This window comes from Ceratotherium simum, chromosome 17 (assembly GCF_057802395.1).
Source record: "Ceratotherium simum simum isolate JZ-2026a chromosome 17, ASM5780239v1, whole genome shotgun sequence".
Classification (NCBI taxonomy): Eukaryota; Metazoa; Chordata; class Mammalia; order Perissodactyla; family Rhinocerotidae; genus Ceratotherium; species Ceratotherium simum.
This window is the reverse complement of record NC_141916.1, coordinates 9,713,479-9,734,652: the sequence shown is the minus strand read 5'-3', so window position 1 is coordinate 9,734,652 and position 21,174 is coordinate 9,713,479. Positions and strand designations below refer to the sequence as shown.

Here is a 21,174-nt window from a genome sequence, read left to right as displayed (position 1 = left end):
CCAAACCGGCAAACCCCGGGCCACCACAGCAAAGCGGGCACGCGTACTTAACCGCTTGTGCCACCTGGGCCGGCCCCTGCATTTCTTTTCTGATGGGTCTGAATTTATTCTGTAATTATGTGATAGTTTATAGAGGCTGTTATCGTATTATCATATATCTATCAGAATAGAAATAAAATTAGTCTTTTTTGTTGTTGTTTTTTTCAAAATGTTCCCTTTATAACTTTTCTACTTTTATACTCAAGAGAGTCATTTTAGTGTGAATATTTCTGATTTGAGGAGAGTCACTGAACATTCCTGGGTATCATTGGTTCTTACTTTCTCCGTTGGTGAAAAGAGGGAGACAGTTCCAATGCTTTTGTACAACCCAGGACTTCAGGAACCATTATCGCTTGTGCCTCCCAGTGTGTGTAGAGAGCCCTTGTGGCCTTGTCCTCGATGTCACTGAGAAGGCAGGTTAGAGTCTGTCTTTGGTAGGAAGATGTACAGTAATGCTAATCCTCCACCATTCTGGGAATATCGGTACTGCATCCATGTACTGAATGTTGAATCTCTGAAACACTGAATAAAATCTAACAAAGCAGATATTTCCCAATATTACTTTATCCAGTGTTAGGGGAAAAATGTTTGAATTTACAGATTTTTAAAATTATAATGTTAATTCATTTTGACTTAAACACAATCTAAAATAAACCATTTCCTACACATTTTCATGCTGGAGACATACTTTGTGAACTGTTATAACAAGAACTTCAAAATAAACGTGCTGTCTTAGCGTTTCCTATGTGAACGCACTGTGGCTTGTTTCGGTGCTTCATACTGACCCTCGGGCCTGGAATGCCCTCCCCTTTTAGCCCCTTCGTTCCTCCTTGTCTTTTAAGAAGCACTCCTTTTTCTAGGATTCTATCCCCACCTCAGGCTAGTTAGATATCTTTTCTCAGTGTTTTCGTAAAGCTATGCACATGGTTATTTCACTTGTCCCATTTTTCATGATGATCTGTTTGTAAGTATGCATCCCCTAACTAGTCTGTGAGCTCTTGGATACCGGAGACCTCATTGTGCTCGTCTCCGTAACTCTACAACCTGACGTGGTGTCTGACACACAGATTGTCCTAGTCCATTCAGGCTGCTATAACAAAATGCCATAGACTAGGTAGCTTATAAACAACATAAACTCATTTCTCACAGTTGTGGAGGCTGGAAGTCCGAGATCAGGGTGCCAGCATGGTCAGGTGAGGCCCTCTTCCAGGTTGCAGATTTCTTGTATCCTCCCATGGTGGAAGAGATGAGCTGGTTTTTTGGAACTTCTTTTTTAAGGGCACTAATCTCATGCCTAATCACCTTCCAAAGGCCCCACCTCCTAATACCATCACCTTAGGCATTGGGTTTTCAACATATGAATTTTGGGGGACACGAACGTTCAGGCTAGAGCATAGATGGTGCTCAGTGTATGTCCGTGAATGGATAAATAAATGCTAAGGATTGAGATTGAAGTTAATTCTTCATGCAGAGAATAGAGCCTCCAAGAAGATATAGTCCGGAAGGAAGACTGCAATTCAGAGACAATTGTTTTTTCCACACTGATAGTGGTTGAAGTTATGGCATATAAGGGCAATAATGAAAGAAAAGTTGATTGAGGAAGAGTGTGCAATCTGGACCAGAGAATTGGACTAACCATGAATCAAGATTGTGGCGGTGAGGACTAGTTGAGAGAGATTCCAGAATGGTTGTGAAGAATTTGGAAACAGTGTATGGAGTAAAGAATGCTGAAGCTTAATTGAAAATAACTTGTTGAAATGGCTTATAATAATTGTGAAAATAGACACGAAGGTGTTGGAAAATTCATTTTAATGCTGTAAATTATTGATGAGTTATCACTGCCAGCATGTGCTCAAAAGGTTTATGTTGTCAATTTTTAAAATCCCCTGGATAATTTAGATTAATATAAATCACTTAAAAGCTATATAACATGTTAATAAGTGATATTACGTACCACATTAAGACTTTGCTCCATGCCATGGACTATGCTGCATAGTATTTTTTTATTTAGGTAACACTGGTTTATAACATTATATAAATTTCAAGTGTACATCATTATATTTCAATTTCCGTGTAGACTACATTGTGTTCACCACCCAGAGTCTAATTACCATCCGCCACTGTCCACATGGGCCTTTTTACCCCTTTCGCCCTCCTCCCTCCCCCCTTCTCTTCTGGTAAGCACCAATCTATTCTCTATATCTGTGTGTTAGTTGTTGTTGTTATTGTTTTCATCTTCCACATATGAGTGAAATTGTTAGGTATTTGATTTTCTCCATCTGACTTATTTTGCTTGGCATAACGCCCTCAAGGGTCCATCCATGTTGTCACAAATAGCAAGGTTTCATCTTTCTTATGGCTGAGTAGTATTCCCTGTATATATATACCACATCTTCTTTATCCATTCGTTATCTTTAATACTTAATCCATTGCAATTGTTCACATTTTACAGATGAGAAAACAGAGGGTTAGAGAGTTCAATCCACTTGTCTTTGATCACACAACTATTAAATACCAGATCTGGCATTAAATCCATTCCATTTGAATTGAAATTTTGTGCTTTGTTATACTATACTGTATTATGTCCCAACAAGTCTCAAAATATGTATACATTTTCAGCATGAGTTTAAAGTGACAAGCATAAATGTATATAAATTTAGTTACCTCTTACATGGTCACTCATTCATTCATTCATTCATTCATCCATCAAACATTTATTGGCCCTCTAGGCCCTGCACTAGGTACTGCATGTACAACACATCCACAGGCCCTTTTGAAATTTATAGTGGAAGAGAAAGGCATTAGAAATATAAATAGCTACATAATAATTTTGATAAATGCTATGTAGAAAAATATAATGCCTTTTAATAAGTAGATTACAGAGCAGAGTTCCCGTGTACTTACGTTCCTGTGGGCAAATGTAATTAGATTTACAATACAGTTTACTGTAACCCAAGAAGATGCTTAAAATAGCATTAGATAAGTAGTATCACACCAGTGTAATCAAGCCGAACGGCTTGAAAACCTTGGTTTTCCAGCAGCCTATTCACAGCATAAAGGGAATTTTGGTGAATTGAAGAAAATTGTGGTGTTACACCTAACAGGTTTTGAAAATTTACCAAATGTCACGTCTGTATTTCAGCTTTGGAAGGTGACCTTGGCACTATCTCAACAGTGACCTACATCTGTTCACAAAAAATCATCAATATCCGTGGAGATGATCATTGCACTGCCCTTTAGAGAGCCATATCCTTCCTGCCACAACTCTGAGCATGTGCGAGAATTTGTACTGGAAATATTGAAAGAGTAATTGATCAGTTTGAATATTTGGCTTCATATATTGCTAACATTTGGCATAAAATCTAAATTACAGTAAAATAGGAGAATTTATGTCATTTAGGACTTAATAAAGCTGGATGGCCAAAATAAAACAAACAGTCAAACAACTCTCTCAAAAATGCAAACAAAACAAAGCAAAACAATGTGAAACTTTGCCAGATGTTAATAACACCCTAGACCCTGAATTTATTGCAGTTCAAAGGTTATAAAACCTTAAATTTCAATTTCAGAAGTTACCTCAGGCCTATGTTACATAATGATATTATAAGTAACTCATACTTAAGGAATTTGTGAAAATTGCAGAAAAATCAAAGCCAGTGATCTCTGTTTATTTGATTTTAATTTTCTCACCAACAGACGTGTGTTGAGGCTTGACTTCTCCTTCCGCCCTCTCCCTTCAAAACTCTTCATATACAGGTGGAAAATTGGCAATTTCCCAACAATTGGAGATATTCATGTAATTATCTGCTAATTTACCTGTAAATCTGAAAGGCTTAAGACTCTATTTCTTAGCTGGCAAGGGACAGTTGAAATGCTTTGCATGAAATAAGTGTAAAGGTATGTGAAAAATAGATGTTAAGCAAGAAATCTGATATCGTAATTGAAACTCATTATCATCCATCAACTCTAGATATTGTATGGCTTCCTGTTGTCACCTTTCTTGGAGTTCCTTATCCTGTCAGTACTTCTCATCAACCTCTCCCTTATGTCTTTCTTGTGTACCACCCACAGAGGAGGAATTCTCAAGTTGCGTCTTGAGGCACAAATACGAGCTTTCCCAGTAAGAAAGTGAGAAGAGGGTTTCTTGATAGGCATTGACACCTACCAAGGCAGTAAAGACACGAAGGTATGAAATAACATGGAATGAACTGAAAACTGAAATTAATTCAGTGTTGTTAGAACATATAGTGCAAAGTAAGAAGTGACAGTAAGGAGAATGACGGGAAGGAGAATGAGGGGGAAAGGACTCAGATCAGATGGCAAAACCGTCAAAAGTCAAGAAGAAGTTATCACGTATCAGGTGAAGGCCTTTTTGGTGACCAGGAAGAGGCTTAGGTCCACTACCAGGGATGGAGGGAGTGAGTGAAGGACTAATAGAGATACAGAAATGTGTACAGGTAAGAACAAGACAGCGTGAGACTTCATGCCTGGTCTGATGGCTTTGATTTTCTCTGTGAATAGGAAGTCAGGTCAACCACAGGTGATGACTGAGGGTGGTTAGTGGACTTTAGGAGAGGGGAAGATGTTTGTAACAGTAGTGGAAAGAAGAAGATACCAAGAGGTGTGAGAAAAGCTTACTAGAGAGGCATTGAGGGTCCTGCTAAAATAGAAATCTTTGAGTGTGTAGTGGCATCAATCTGTGCAGTTAATCCATTCTTTTAAATCCCTACTCAGTCCTGTAATTGCAGGGTCCATTCCAAGTGTGATATGTTCAGGCTCATTGTTGCAGGAAAACAAACATGTGAGCAACTTGAGAATGTTGGTGGTTATAGGTGATGTTAATACTTATTGAGTACTTATAATGTGCTAGGAATTGTACTTAGTACATTATATATATTATCACATTTATTCCCTTCTTTCCTATGAGGTGTAAGTATTATTCTCATTTTTAAAAAACAAATGAAGGATGCTGTTAAGTAATTTTCCTAAGATATTTTACCAATAAATAGCAGAACTGGGATTTGAATGAAGATCAACATTACAGCTGAGCAGAGAAGAAATTGAGGTTAGAAAAGGGCTAACAGTTTGGGAGAAGATGTGAGGAGTGGAAAATTTCAAGGAAATGCCAGAACAGGATTGATGGAAATAACATTTTTAAGGTTGTATAAAAGATAGGAAGCTGTAATTGGGAAGCAGACTATCAGTCTTTAAGACTCTAATGGTAGATCATTCGGAGTGGCCATGAGGTTCAAGTTGGGCATGGGTTAATGAAATCAGAATGGAAGTGGAGGTCCTGAATTCTCTGGCTAGGTTATTGATTGCAGTGCATGGTATTGATTGTGCATATTGATTATGGTCAGACTTTGGAGTCAAGAGAAACGGATTTTGAAAAAACGATGTGAAAGCTGATAAGTCCCAGTGCTCAAGGTGCTATCAGTTGGTGAAATGAACGTAAATGAAGAAAGATTTCTTTGCATGAGTTGAAAAAGTAATGATACGAAAGCCGCAGAGTGGAACCAGGATTGTGCTGAGCCTTTGTTCTGGACCTGAAGATATGGGATTAGCATGCATTCACGAGGACTGCGTATAATTCGGGCCTTCAAGGAGACAACACAATGACTGGGTTAGAAATAAGGAAGTTTGTTTATTAAAAAACAATGGGAGCTCTCGAGGATACAGTGGAAAATGTTGGGAAGGACATCAAGAGGGGTGTGGTAGGGTGGAGAGTATGAACCAAAGGGGAAAAACGCATAGCTGTGAGAGAATGAGATTGAGAAAGAGGAAACAGTTTATTTAGGGCTTGAGAGTGATAGAGACAAGAGGCATGAGAGGCATTTGACGGCTTCAAATTTGTAAATGGAGCTTGGGTTTAAAGGTGCTTTGCTATTTTGATTCCAAATAGTGCCATGACCTGACTTCACGTTAATGTTTGAGCTAAGTGAGGTGGCGCTGTCCAAAGTCCAGCAGGTGATGGACTGGTGTATGTACCTTGTTGGTCAGGTCAATATAAGATCTGGATAAAATAACTGCATTTATACCTCTGGTTTTGTGACATTGCTTAATAATATCTTACTTAAAAAATCCTGGATGATATTAGTATGTATTTCATAGATATATTTTTCTAATTTTTCACTTGTTCAAAGCATTACACTGTACTGATTTAATATTTAGAGTTTAGGATTTATATATCATCTTTTTATTCTTAGGCTAGATTCCTGCTTAATGATATTAATTTCCATTGCTATACCTAAAAACAACATAGTCTTGCCTGAGTACTTTGATAACTGTAACACAAATTAAAAATTGGGTCTGTAGATTTATTTGTTCCACGACATATGAGAAAGAAAGGTGGCTTATATAAAATAAAGGAGATATGACATCATCAAGAGAATTTTCTCGTACCATTCACCAAAGTTTAGCACTGGAAGTGTTTTTACACATACATAGTCCAACCACCCATCGATGGCCAATGCAAGCATTCAGGGTATTTTCATGAAAGATGTGTCTTCTTAACTTTATGATCATTGTGGAAAGGGTGAGCAAGACTGAGGTTGGAATATTGGCTCCTGCTTCTAAAATCGTATAACGCTGAGCACTTGGCTTCTGCAAGCCTAGTGTTTCCTGTTATATAAAATGGGGATGTTAGTATTATCAAAGAGTAATTGAGTGGATTGCAGCATCCCATTTAACTTTTAGATAGCTCTGACTATCAGAGGTTATATTTATATTGAACAAAAATCTACCTCTCTGTAGTTTTCTAACCCACTTGCTGTAGTTCAGCTTCCCGGAATCACATTGGGAAGCTGAAAATCATCTTAAAACTAAGTTTCACGTTGAGTTCAATTTTCGATGTTTATATAGCAACCTGGGCTTTGACAACTCAATAATAACCATGTTTTATTTTCTCCAGAGATAACTATTGAATATCCAACATATGCCAGGCAAGGCTGTCTGGAAGTCCCCTGGCCAAAATCACTCATCAGAGGAGTCCCAAATATCCCAGGAACGGTTTGCTCTAGTGTCCCTGCTGTGCTCAGGTGTGGCCCGGGAGCAGCTGGTGGGTAGTGTGGACTCTGCAAATCCAGCAATGGATTTCTGAGCCTCAGCAGCCTGGGCCCTTGGTCAAGTACAGTCCCTCTAGATGGAGGTCTTTGAAGCACATTCTTAAGAGCACCACACCATATTTGTCCACCTTACTCGTATGTAAAAATAATATTGCTAAAGGCTCTGATGTACAGTTTGCTTAATAGCATAAAAGATAAATGTAAATTTGGCTGTAGGGGAGATGGCAGCTACTAGAAGCTCCTATGTGTTTGGCTGTCTTCACATTTCCTCATGCAAGCCCCCCTCACAGTCACTCCCACCTGCATCATGGAAATATGATAAACTAGGCATGGTGACACATCAACAAAACAAGCTCATTGAGATATGCTTTCACAATGTGTTTTGGCTTTGTCTCTCTTCAAGGTTAATTTTCAATACAATGCTAAAGAAATTATATTTGTTTTTAGTACTGATCAATTTTCTTTCATCTTTGACTTCCTCAAGTAGAAGGGCAGAGGTTTTATATCTCCATAACAAAGATGTGTGAACAAGATAAATGCATTCAATATTTTTGCTAAGTTCTGCAATCAGAAGTTTTTGACCTGGTGTTTTCTTGCTTTCTGTTCATTCTAAGATGGTGAATGTCATTTACTTAGATTCCACTCGTGGAACTTTATTGCACTTGTTCAGAGATTTTAGGTTATATTCTTCATTAAGGAGTGCGATGGGGCTTGTTGAAGTTGGCCACGAAATGGCTATATGCAGTAGCTGTAAGTAGTGTTTCTGTAGTTGTATGTAAGAAGGCTCTGGACAATCTGTCTCCTGTGACTTTCAAAGATCACCTTTGGTGGTTGTGTAAACTTAGAACAGTGGATTTGTTTTTGGCTATCTCAGAGTATGATGCGGTGTCGCATGCCTGTCATTTAACAGCGAAAGGAATGTTATTTTTCAGCTTTGCCATAATGCCCTTGCATTCTTCAACCTTGGGTCAGTCAGCCCCTCATCAGCTGATGTGATTTTACGTTTTTGCCTTGATCATTAATCACGCATTTAAAGTTCTCCTTTTGCAGTGTTTGCCGTTTGCTTCCAAAACAAACATGCTTTCCGGGTTTGTGAGAAAAGGAAAGGAGAAGGAGATTTAAAAGAAAATAATAGAGGGGTTCTCAGTTATTTTTGCCTTTATTACTAATGCTAACTACTGTCATAAAGTATGGAATTCTGATTGAAGTATTAATGAATAATTCATTCAAGGAACTTTTTCTTAAGCGCGAATGAACATTGACTATTTGCAAACATGGTTGGATGATACTGTTAAGTTAAAGGGAAAAACTCTCTCTCCTAAGAGAGTAGGATGATCCACTGCTTCTCCTGGAAGTTTGAGTGTGGATTTACACAGCGTTAAATATTCCTTTTAGCTTTACTGTGGTTTCTAGAACAATTCCTTATTTTTGGAGGACTTTTTTGTCCATTTTGTCAAATACATCAATAAAATTACCTATTTCAGCTGATATAATTTTTCATTTTTATCACTCTGTAGGCAATAACCAACCATGTGTAAACATGAATAATCTGTTTCCCTCCTCTACATCATACCTCCTTAGCCCCTTTAATAAACACCTTTGTAAAAACATATTTTATTTATGTCTTAATTAAATTTTTTTCGTGAGTTAGAAAAGATCATGAACTCGGGGTAATGCATTTTGGTTGCACCTAAAATTCCTAAGTCAGTTAATTATGAGATGAACATACACTGGTCATAGAACTTTATGACACCACAGAGTATTAAAATAGCAATATTGAAATAGCTGCTGTTTTTTTTTTTTCTAAAAAGTATGGTCTTTTAAATCACCTAAATAATAGCCTCCGAAATTACACAATTAAAAATATCATATTTTTCTTACCTGATCATTGGATAAGAGATTGGACATTCACATAACCTTCCAGAGGCTTGGAGTGTCTGGTTCCTTTGCTTCCTCTTCTTATTTGTGTTGATTTTCGGTATAATGGATCAAGGAATCTCTTTTAGCTTTTGGGCTTTTTAAGTACAGCCTAAGCTTTTGGTATTGGGTTCATATTAAGGAATTATAAAATAAGTTGTTTTTTTCAATATGTAAAGTCTTAGTAAAACTTATCAATGACTTAGACATGCATATTTCAGAAGGTCATATAGACTAACGTTTGTACAAGGTGAAGGTTACTCAGGAGGTCAAAAGGCATGGCAAAACAAATAGAAAACATTTTATTTCATTTTAACTACTTCTGTTTTAAAAAAACTTTTATGTAGTAGACATCATCATATAATTGTCAAATTAGTGCTTACTTTTTTACATTATCAATCCACAAACACCTACCTCTTAAGGTCTGTTTCTGCTTCTGTTAAAAATAAATAAATAAAGGTACATATTAAAGAAAATGAAAAAACTTTTGCTGCCTTATTTTTGCATAGCAGAATACTATAAATTAAAATTAACTCTGATATTCTATTGTTCTAGAATAAAATCAGTGAATTTCTAAACTCTCATTGTTAAATAAGTTTATAGTTGAGATACAAAGAAAATTTTTAAAACTCCATTATCTCATTCTCAGATATTAATAACATTATTTTATCTCACATGGGAATCAAAATATGAGCGATGTTGATTTTTAGGCACAGAGTAAGGAAAGTAATTATGCAGAAAAAGTGATTGCAGCAAACCATACCAATATATCGTCATATCTATAAATGAAATGAATTGAAAATTACATATTTCAGTGGTAGCCACTGAAGCAAGAAAGAAAATTAATTGTAGTAAGATGTTATGTCTTTAAACATGTTAACTTTATGATATCAGTTTTACTTATTGTGATACAATAATACCAGTAATTTTTTAAAATATATTTTAATATTGATTCTAAATTCAAATGGCTTTAATTATTGCTAGAAGAAAGTTCTTTGCATGTAGAATTGAGAAGTTTTCATTTGATATTTACTAAATGGGACCATTATATGTACATCATCTGCTTATTATAGTCTTGGAACTTACACAGGAAGCAGACTGACTGCCAGTCTAAAATTTGTTCCATTTTAGACTACAATGTCAAGGTTCTCCTATCAAATCAGATGACATTGCAAGTGGTATCTAAATGACATTGTATTACCTCCATTCTCTCCTGTTAGTCTTTGCTTCTGTGAAATATATTTAAATGATCTTTGCACTACACTGTTCTACTATAAAACAATTTGATTTTTCTGGATCATATCTGAAAGTTGACTAATTATATTGGTTTAATAATAAAACAAATATCAGAACATAAGTAAGTCTCAGATTTTTCAAGTCAGGAATCAGTAAGCATCTACTATTTATTTGTCTATATAAACAATATTTTTCACTGTCTTAAGTAGCAATTATTAATAATAATTGTTCTTATTGTTATTATTAGTATTATATTGTTGCCAAACACTGTGCTAGAGTTTTACAAATATTAACTGACTTAATAGTCACAATTTTCAGTTAAATACTACTATATCCTCTTTTTTTCCAGGTAAGAGAATTAGACAGAGAAGTCAAAAGCTTGTTTCAAAGTTCATATAATCAAAGAACATACAAGAATTGATGGTCAAACTCTGATGATTTTTTTAAAGTGTTTCTGATTTATTGTGAGACTTCAGAAATCTTACTGATATGCTTCTTCAAATTTTTTATTAATAAATTTAATGTAATAGTATTTTAATGTACTTATGTAAAAATTTCAAGTTATTGCTTTATAAACACACACACACACTTATACATTATCCTACCGAAAGTGAAGGGAAAAGTCTCCCAAAAGTTAAAAACAAGTTATTGTTTTAAAATCCCAAATACATTGGATTGAAGTGAGTCTCTTTGATGTTTTTGCAGAAACTCCTCTGTACTTTGGGAAATATGACTTAGGCCAGAAAATGTAAAGGCAGTTACCATAGTTATGAAATATGGTTAGTGGTGATGTGAAGTAAGTTAACTAAATAACTTGTCCATATCTAAAGGGGGCCTTTACATAAAACCTTGGCGATTTAGAGAAGGCAAACAGAAATTTCAGCTGGTGCTGATAGAAAGCTACGTCTTGCACAGATGTAGTCGGATACCTTTTTCATTTTTTAAAAGATGCATCTCAGTATTTAAATGGTTACTCTGTTCTATTCTCCGATTCTTCTAGGAGTCAATCTAAGATGTGACGCTTTCCTGTGAAACCTTAGACACAAGAATCTTGGAAACCAAAGGACTCTAGGACTCTGTGCCAATAAAGCTGCCTCGTGAGTACCCTCAGTGTGTAATCACGTTTTCTTCTGTCTAGTTATTTCAAGTCATGCTGTTTGTGGAACTGCTGGATCTTAATGTGAATGGGAATATTGGCTTGGCTGGTGTTTAAATCCGTTTTCAAAGATACAATGGATTTTAAAGTTGGCACTTTTAGCCTTTAGTCCTTCTATGGCTCCTTATTCTGTGGGATCTTGGTCAAGAGATTAAACTTCAGTTTCTCTGTATATAAAATAGAGGTAAATAGAAACCCCTCCTTCATCAAAAGTATATTATAAAGGGAATAAAGGATAAATTTCAATAATAATAATAATAGAATTATATTATGTTGTTATTATGTTATTATTACGAATGTGAATGCTGGTAAAATAGATATAGAGGCTATCTGTATATATTAATTTATCTTTGTCATTGGCACCCTTTTTAAAAAAATAACTATTTTAAACAATAATGATCATATTGGCATTTCTTATGTTCACAGTTGACTTGTATAGGGCTTTATTACTCGCAAAGAGTTTCCAGACTCATGATTTCATCTAATCTGATCCTCATACAGTCCTGGTATAAAGCAGGTCGGAAATTATGATTCCCGCTGTGCGGATGAGAAAACCAACGCTCCGCGTTGTCGATGTCTTGCTCAAGACTGCTTAACTTGTAAGAGAGAGAATTTGAAATCAGATGTCATAACCGGTCCATACTCTCTTCAGAAACTATATTTACTTAGTCAAATTTCCTTTTTTGCATTTGGGTCACTACATATTTTAACTATATTATAAGAGTAGTGTGATAAATTTACCAAGTTGTATCACCTGTTTGTCATGAACAGTTCCTAGACCAACTGTATGGGTATATTCTGTCTTCTACCTCAAGTTCATGAACTAAGCTTGGTATATCCATGTGGTAGGCAGAGTAATGGCTTCCCACACCCTAATCCCTGCACCCTATGAATATGTTGTGTTACATGGTGAGGGAGAATTAAGGTTACTAATCAGATGACCTTGAGATTATCCTTGATTATATGCATGGGCCTGGTGTAATCACCAGGGGCCTGATAAATGAAAGACAGATGGCAGCATGAAAAGGACTCAGCCCGACCTTGATCGTTTGAAGATGGGGGAATACACCCACAAGCCAAGGAATGTGGGTGACTTTTAGAAGCTGGAAAGGGCAAAGAAACTGATTCTCCCCTTGGCCTCCCACTGACACCTTGATTTTGGCCCAGTGAGACTTCTGATCTCCAGAACTATAAGATAATAAAGTTTGTGGTTGTTTATTACAGCAGCAATAGAAAACTAATATAGCCCGACACTGTGAGATTAGGGGGTGCTTGAGAGGAGAGTGGTTTATGCCAGGGTGACGTTAGGTCAATCATGGGGGTATTTGCCTCTTTGATTTGTTAATTTTTGTCCCATACTAAGAGTATGATTGTTGAGGTAGGTGTAACATGTCATATGGTTCCTTTTGCATATATGGTTTACTGAGGGAACTGGCTTGTGCCTGCCTATTCCTTGTTAGTAAGAGCACAGACTATGGATCCTGAGTATATGAGTTCAAATCCTGGCTCTGATTCTTACTAAGTATACTCTGCCCGAGCATCAGTTTTTTCATATTTGAAATGAGGATAGTGAAAAAGCTTCTTCATAGGGCTGCTGTCAGAAGTAACTGTGTTGATTTATGGTAAGTATTTAGAACAGTACCTAGCACATCGTAGGGGCTGTATTAGTATTAGCTATTGTTATTATTATTACTTTTATTCCATAAATACTGTATTCTCTAGACTCATACTCTTTTTTTCATCTATAGACAAGAGAGTGTCCAAAACTTTAGGTCGAGTGCTTCTGGGGTAGAGGCGTTTTAATACAACTAAATTCTGTCAATTTCATAATTTGTTGTTTAATGTAATTTAAAAAATCTCTTGTGCTTTTAAGTAACTCTCTTCCTTGTCTGCTCTCATTATCACAGCTCTGTGGATAGAGAACATTTTGCATATTCTATAATAATTCATTTCATTTAATTCGTTTGTCTATTTTAGCTGTCTTAGATTGTGAGTCTCCAGGTTTGTTTTGAGGTCACTGTTTAAGAATGCAGATTTCTTAGTACTAGGAAAAATATGCAGCACCCTATAAAAAGAGATCCTAAAAGAATACTTTGCAAGTGAGAAAAACCTAGTCTGAATGTTGAATTTTCAAAGACATTGTCCTAAGAGAGGAGCCTCTGAAGTGGATGGATAGAAATTGCTGCTTCTGTTGATGACACATTCTCCATGTCTGGCAGTGGTGGTGGGGGTCTTCTTTAGGCCTGGTGTGAGCAGATATTTGATCAACCTTTTACACTTTGGCTGCAGTAGCTCTGTTCCAAGGCACAGTGTATTAATTAATTCAGCCAACATGTGTTACACACCTCCCAATGTCAATAGACAAACTATGTCTGTTCAAGGCTGTCCCAGTATAGTGGGGAAGAACCAGTGACCCCTGAAATAGCACAGATTCTAGTAGTAGAGTTAGAGTTAGGCAGGAATGTAAGATCCGTTCACTCCATCTAGCCACCCACACACAAAGGCCAGTAGCAGCATGCTGTGATTTCTTATGTAGATTTTATTTATTTATTTATTTATTTATTTATTTATTTATTTATTTATTTATTTATTTATTTATTTATTTTGTGAGGAAGATCGGTCCTGAGCTAACATCTGCCAATCCTCCTCTTTTTTCGCTGAGGAAGACTGGCCCTGGGCTAACATCCATGCCCATCTTCCTCCACTTTATGTGGGACGCCTGCCACAGCATGGCCTGACAAGCGGTGCATCGATGCACGCCCGGGATCCGAACCGGTGAACCCCAGGCTGCTGCAGCGGAGCGTGAGCACTTGACCTCTTGCGCCACCAGGCCGGCCCCCTTATGTAGATTTTAATTGTGCGTTGCTTTTATGGAATAGCTTGTCTGTGCCTGTTTTTTTATTTCCTAGGTTTTCTCTAGCAATTGGATAATTAAAAACTATAATCACAGGCCTATTGAGTGTGTGGTTTAGAAACAGACACCAGTAATCACATTGTGTGTTTTTGGTTAAATGAGATTTCTGTTTTTCCTCAAATACATCTGGCATCCTCTTGATGCCCGTTAGTGAGTTCCTTCAATTTCTATTTTTCAACCGCACTCCTCCCACACTTCACTAATTGGCATCTTATTTGCCTGGATACAGCTAAAAATCACAGAAAATTAGAAGAGGCTTCCCCCGAGGCACTTAACTATGTAGAAATATAGAGATCTTTGTGTGGCCTCAGAGAAACTTTTGAACACTGAACCCTACAAAGGATGTCACTTGCTTGCCTGTACTTTAACTTGAATCCAGCAGGACAGGAGGGTAGGAGAAACAAAGAGAAATTACTTCAACAAAAAGTCACTGGAATGAGTTAGTGGAAGGTTTCAAGTAAGTTACACACCAAATACCTTGTCATGTCTTTTTTATCTCTATATGCCTTTCTACCTCGAAACCACATCAAGAAAGCAGTAACATAGGTAAGCTGAGCTGCCCAGCAATATTCTCCCTATTAAAAATTCTGCTAACTCACTAGCTGTGTCCTTATTTCTTCTACACAGACTGTGGATTCTGTGGGTTGATGTCAATGCCAATGACCAAGCAATTAGGCTTTCTCTTTCAGGCTGAATTGGCCAGATTTATATATTTCTGGCAGTGTCTTAACCTAGGAAAATTTTTAAATTAAATTTTTAGTCTTCTCCATTCAAGTTATGGTCCGGAAATAATGAAGCAAGAGTTCCTGTTATAAGCAAAACAATCACATTTGCTAATGCGTCCATGGAAAGTCTGGTTAATAATGAGTATATTGGTTTCAGATACAGGGGAATGTTTCTATGATGTTGTCCTGATAATCAAATCCTAACATTGCTTAACAGCTTTATGAGGTCATGGCAGATGCCTTGAGTAGGTGGTTTTATGATTTGGGTTCTTACCTATAGTATATGTGAATGTATGTAGTGATGAGTTAAATTATATAATATTCTCCAGTATACGACAACTCTGATAATACTTTATATCTCTATTTTAGCTTTACTAATTCAGGCGTGTTAACAATATAGGAATCTAACCTTCATCATGGAAGAGTGACTGAGAAAAGAGAACCTGTCTTAGTGAATCCCGGCATCCCTACTATTCATAATAATAGCTTTGTATGCTAGCTGCTCACTAAATGCTGGTTAAGTTGGTTAATTAACTCAAGGGAGAAAAATAGATTCAGCTAGTTCCTTTGACTCATCGATTTAATTCTTAAAGCTGATGCTGCACTGGCGACTGTGGTTTGGATATAGGGTCAAAGGGAGTTTCTAATTTGAACTTATCTCCAACCCTTGGTCTTTCCTTTTGTAGGAGCAGAAGCTGCCCTAACAAAATTGTCACATGGTATACACCAAACCAGAATCCACCTCCTCTGTAGGAAGGCATGTGTGGAAGAGAGAGCCTAGAAATGTCTGTACTAAGCTTGCTTAGGCTTTTTCCTTTCACTTTCAGCAATCAGATGTGGAACAGACTGAAGTGTTATTTTACCAGAAATATCTCCATAGGGAAATATGAAGCCAGTAGGGATGTGAGAAGCCTGAGACTCAGAGAGGTTAGGTAATTTGTTCAAGGTAAGAACTAGAGTGTAGGTCCCAACCCAAGCTTTCTAACACTAAATCACATTCTTTTTTTTTAAGAATCCTTCAGAACAGGAGGAAGAAGGACAGAGGAGTTAGGCTACACCATAGTAGGAAACAGCTGGTTCCCCAGGGCATGAAGCCTAGGGAGGAGGCTGGGGCCTGTCACAGGGCCCCACAAAGACAAAGAAGGTCCGTGTGCTCCATCCACTGCTGAGGAGGACACTAAGAAAGTGGAGTCCAGACAAGGAAACCAGAGAGGAATCCGACTTTTATCACATCCTGGGGCATGGTTATCACTCCTATAAACTGCCTTTGCCATGTAGCTTTCCATTACTTTTCTTTTTTTTCCCCAGCTTTATTGAGATATAGTTGCTGTATAACATTGTGTAAGTTTAAAGTGCATAATGTGATGATTTGATACACATATATATTGCGAAATTATCATCACACTAAGGTTAACACATCCATCACTTCACATAATTACCACTTTGTTATTGTTGTTATGCTGAGAACGTTAAAGCTCTCTTCTCTTAGCAACTTTCAAGTCTACAGTATGATGTTGTTAACTATAGTCACCATGCTGTACCTTAGATCCTGGAACTTATTCATCTTACAACTGAAAGTCTGTACCCTTTGACCAACATCTCCCCATTTCCCTCACCCTTCAGCCCCTGGCAACCATTCTGCTCTCTGTTTCTACGAGTTTGATGTTTTTATATTCCACATATACATGAGATCGTACCATGTTTGTCTTTCTCTGACTTATTTCACTCAGCATAATGCCCTCAAGGTCTGTCCATGTTGTCACAAAAGACAAAATTTCAATATTTTCTATGGCTGAATAATATTCGTATATATATATCACATTTTCTTTATCTATTCATCCATCGATGGGCACTTAGGTTGTTTCCACGTCTTGGCTGTTGTGAATAATGCTGCAATGAACACTGGGGTGCAGATAGCTCTTCAAGATAGTGATTTCATTTTCTTCGGATATATACCTAGAAGTGGGACTGCTGAATCATGTGGTAGTTCTATTTTTAGTTTTTTGAGGAAACTCCATACTGTTTCCATAGTGGCTGCACCAGTTTACATTCTCACCAACAATGCACAAGTGTTCCCTTTCCTCCACACCCTCACCAGCATTCGTTATCTCTAGTCTTTGTGATGATAGCTGTTCTACTTTTCTTATTTATAGTGCATGGCATCAGCATTTGAAGGTTTTATACTTTCATTTAAAATAACTTAATAATTTTGTTTTTGTTTTTGTTTTTTTGGTGAGGAAGATTAGCCCTGAGCTAACATCTGTTGCCAATCCTGCTCTTTTTGCTGAGGAAGATTGGCCCTGGGCTAACATCCATGCCCATCTTCCTCTACTTTATATGTGGAATCCCTGCCACAGCATGGCTTGACTAGCGGTCCGTAGGTCCATACCTGGGATCCGAACCTGCGAACCCAAAGCAGAGCGTGTGAACTTAACCATTATGCCACCCGGCTGACTCCATAAAATAATCTAATAATTTTTTAAAGGTTTTTATTAACTTTTACTGAAGATATAAACTTATTTTAAGATGTGGAAGAATCTCATACCTGGTGAGATGCAACTGGTCCAGTAGATGTCACGTTGCCTTAAACTCTATTTACTCATCTTGTTAATGTCTAATGCCTTTGTAGTGTTTTTAAAACCAGGAGAAATAATGGCTTTTAATTTATTAATGGCAGTGAAAAGCCAAAGCACGTTAAAACACCAATGTTAGTATTATCGGCTATAGCAGTAGATGGAACCTATATACTTGATCATATTATTTTATGACATATGTCCTAGTGTGTGTGTGTGCGCGCAGATGGTTGTGGTGTGTGGGTGCTGGAAAGGGGAGGAGAGGAGTCATCGACCAGTTGTGACCAGGAGTGCGCCACGGTCTGAGCTTGTATTAACTGTATGATTTAGGCAAAGATATTGAGGCGTTTACTGAAATAGAGAGATTAGATGCTGGAATAACAACTGGAAAGCTACCAAATTTATTGAAATTAAATGGTTCCTGTGGGAAAGAAGAAAAGGAAAGATTTGAGTCCCTGTGGAAGTAGACTCTACAAGGATTGGCAGCTTTGATTTGATGATGGAGAGGGGAGACAGTATTGCTGACTCTGAGACTGAGCTGAGTCACTGGCAGGATGCTGGTGCATTTAATAGAAAGCTGTGAGGCCACAGTGCATGCTGAGGGGATGGCAGGGAGCTAAGTAGAATCAGAGGTTCTGAGCTAGAAGGATATTTTAAAGCACTCTCTCTCTCTGAATGTGTTTCCTGTATTGGCTGAATATAGTAAGATCTATTGTCTGGATAGTAGTCAAAGAAGGACAGGTCTTAAATGCTCCATGTACTCAAATAGCTCTTCCAATAATTCTGTTCTGTAGTGAGCCACTGCCATCAGCAAAAAGAGGGAAATCATTGAAATGGTAGATACTTGTATATTTTGTATTTAGGACCACCTTGCTCCCATTATATTTTCTTGTGGTATATTGAAACCTGAAAGGAATTAATTATTCTCTGAAAGCAAATTTAACTAAAGACTCTTTTTCCTTTTATGCTTATCAAAGAAAAAAAAGATTTCTTTTCACATTATAAGAAAAAAAAATTTTATCCAGATGAGGAAAGCAATCCATTAGAATCGTGTTTGTGAGGCATTTGATTTTTTTGTCTTCTGACTAGTTCACTGCTGTTTCTCACTCAAAATATAAACCTGAGCTTTCTGCTCTGTGGACTTTCTTGCAGTTTTTAGTCAGATGAAAAACTTGGGTTTTCCAAATTAATTCTGTGTTCACTCCTTAGTCATAACGCAAAAAAACATCCAAATCTCACAAGGGAAATGTGCAAAGGCTACGTGGAACTTGGGAAAATGCTATAAACAAATTCATTGCCAAGAACTTATTGTCATGTTTCAAACACAGAATTAATAACCTGTTCCAAGAGCACACATGCTCTTCATCAAGGTTTTCCCCTGAGGCTATATTTCCTGTCTCTCCTGTCCTCACATTATTGAAGAATTTTGGAAACTAGAATTAAAAAAAAAAAATCTCACATTATCATATTTTTGGAATTACTCTTGAGAATTTGTAACCTTGGCAAAAGTCAGTCACCTTCAGCCATTTTCTCCCCAGGGCTCATGGGGAACAAATCTGTTTTGCATTTGGCTTTTCTTTTCTCAGACGTTTATGTAGCAAACACGATGGTCTGTATTTATATCACATCCCACGGAACTCAGTTGTTCAACTTTAAGAAACATAATTTCTCAGTGCTTTCACTAAGATATATTTCTTGTAAAAAAAGAATATGAGTCAAATTGTTGAAGGTTTTACTCTAATTACATAGATGTCAAAAGTTGCATATTAAAGTCAATTGGTTACATTTGCTCTTTTTCTACTTCAGCAAACACTAAATTTAAATTAGATGATTTTGAACTTTTGGTAGATTTGTTAAAAATGTATATTTAAGATATTAAAGTAATTTAGTAGGAGAAATATCTTATGTGAAGAAAAATAAACTCTACATTTAGAAAGCAAATATGTAGTTTATAATTAGAGCTCTTTAAACTTTTCTAACAGGCCTTGTAAAGATAACAGACCATGATTTCTATCACTTGGTTAGTAATTTTTCAAGGATTTAATATTATAATAACTGTAAGAAAAATCACACAAAATAAATACAAATATATTGCCCATACTCCTGCCAATTCTAATCTTTATAGATCTTATGGTATCAACTTACTTTCTTGATAAGATAATTCTTACATATCAAACATATATCTTTGTTAAATGATAGAGATTTGATGGCTGTTTGAACTGTTAACTGTTAACAATTTTAGACTTGTGGCTTTCTTTCTTTGGTTTGTTTTTGCTTTTCCTTCTATGCTACACTAGTTTGCCATGTAGCAGTTGCACTGTGCAATATTACAATAAGGACTGGGAAGATTTTTATGGATGTAATGTCTATTACAGTTTGCGATAGTATTTCTCTCTAGTTCTCAGTGATTTAAATGTGACCAAGCCTTCTGTACTTTGTCACAAAAAGCGGGTTTTCCAGGTGACTATTTTGGTGAGTGTCAAAATAAGAATTTATGGTGTATTACTGTCGATTCACTTTGAATTAAAATATATATATTGCAGCAAAAAAACAAAAAACAAAAAAAACAACAAAAAAAACATATATCTTTGTATTTGTTTTTTTAACTTTAGAACTTTTTGTAATAATACTACATAAAAAATATTAATCATACCTATGAGAGCTTTGTAAATTTAGTATTCTTGGTGTAATTAACAGCATGTTTAATTAATAAAGTTAATCATTTATTTGCATAAAATTGAGTCTTATTGTCATATTTGCATTATATAAAATTAGTTGATAAAGCAAACAACTTTATTGAAATTTTATTCTTCCACCCTTTTTGAAAAAGAAACGACTTTGAGGTGTAGCTACAGAGTAAAAAATGAAGTTATTAATTGATTAATCACCTATATTACATCAGGTAGTTTTGGCCCAAATAAATGTATTGCACACTTACTAAGCACTTACTTTGCTGTACTGAGACAAAGGTATTTGAAGAGTTCTCAGTAAAGGTGTCATCTGCTTTTCATTGTCAGGTGGACTATATAATTGTGAAATCAATAGTACAGTTTGTTCAATGTATTAAAACCTCAGTGTATGTCTAATTTTGTACTAGGCAGCATTTGCTAATGCTTTTCTTTTGTTTCATTTTATTTTTTGAGCTTAAGGTTTTAATAGAAGAGATAAAAGAAATCACATCTTATATTGTAAAGGCATTTGCTTTATTTGTTTAAATTGGAGGAAATGTCCAGAGATTATTTATGTTATTACCTGGTTATTCTAACTGTTATATACATTTAGAAATGCAACCTATTAAAATCTTTGGGAAGCATATTTTGCGACTGGCTATTGCTTAGTGCCCGGGTCTAAATAATGGCATCTTTCATGTGGGAAATCAAATTCTCCTCACTCACTGAATGTGGAAAGGCTGGCCTGCTGTTCAATGGAGAGGAGCATGGATTTGATTCCAGACAAACTAGAATTGGAATCCAAGACCTAATATTTTTCCTTACATATGTAATCAAAACTCTGAGCTTCAGTGACCTCATACTTAAAGTATGTATCATAG

At 36.4% G+C, this 21,174-nt stretch overlaps 1 protein-coding gene across 2 annotated transcripts in view; it reads left to right on the top strand.

Moving 5' to 3' along the window:
• Positions 1 to 21,174, top strand: part of SLC16A7 (solute carrier family 16 member 7) — a 171,233-nt gene that overhangs the window by 41,299 nt on the left and 108,760 nt on the right. Inside the window, exon 2 of one of the 2 annotated variants that reach the window (XM_087442099.1) lies at positions 11,257 to 11,353. The gene's annotated coding sequence lies outside the window, so the exon portion shown is untranslated. Of the gene's footprint in view, positions 1 to 11,256; positions 11,367 to 21,174 lie in introns of both variants that reach the window. The other variant, XM_087442100.1, reaches the window with a different exon arrangement.